Here is a 633-nt window from a genome sequence, read left to right on the forward strand (position 1 = left end):
CAAAACAATAAAATGCATAATGAGTTTCTGCAGAATGGCTGCCTTGATAAAGCCAGAAGCTGATAAACTGGCACATTACCCTAGAACCTAGAGCTCAGTGCAGCGATTGTTCCTGTCACTTCCTTTAGGGGGGTAGTAGGGGGGGGGGTCTGCAAGAACTAGACATAACCAGTGATTTCAAACTGTCTTGGACTGGTTCTTGTTGACAAATTAACTTGTTTACTCTTTAACCAAATTACAGCCCAGAATGCCACAAGGCATCCGCAAATAGTGTTTCCCTCGGAGTAGAGACTTAGCTGTGGCATTTTTATTTTGATTTTTTTTTGGCAAGATTCATTTTAGGTTCTGTACATCTCTAACAGTGCAGTATCACGCAGATATAACTATGTATACTGTAACAGTATAACTCTCAGAGAATGGAGCTTTTTCTCCGGTCCTGCTCAGCAATGAAATCTGCCCCAGTGCTTGCTAGTGAGCACTATAGAAACATCTTGTTTGTTGTTAGTGGTATTTAATTAATCTTGTGGCAAATATGACCTTCTGGTGAAGATATTTAGATACATTATGTTCATTTGTCTTTGAGTTTCTCTTATTGGATTTTACCCATTTATTGTATTTTGTTTGCATGGCTGA

This window comes from Carassius auratus, chromosome 41, assembly GCF_003368295.1.
Source record: "Carassius auratus strain Wakin chromosome 41, ASM336829v1, whole genome shotgun sequence".
NCBI lineage: Eukaryota > Metazoa > Chordata > Actinopteri > Cypriniformes > Cyprinidae > Carassius > Carassius auratus.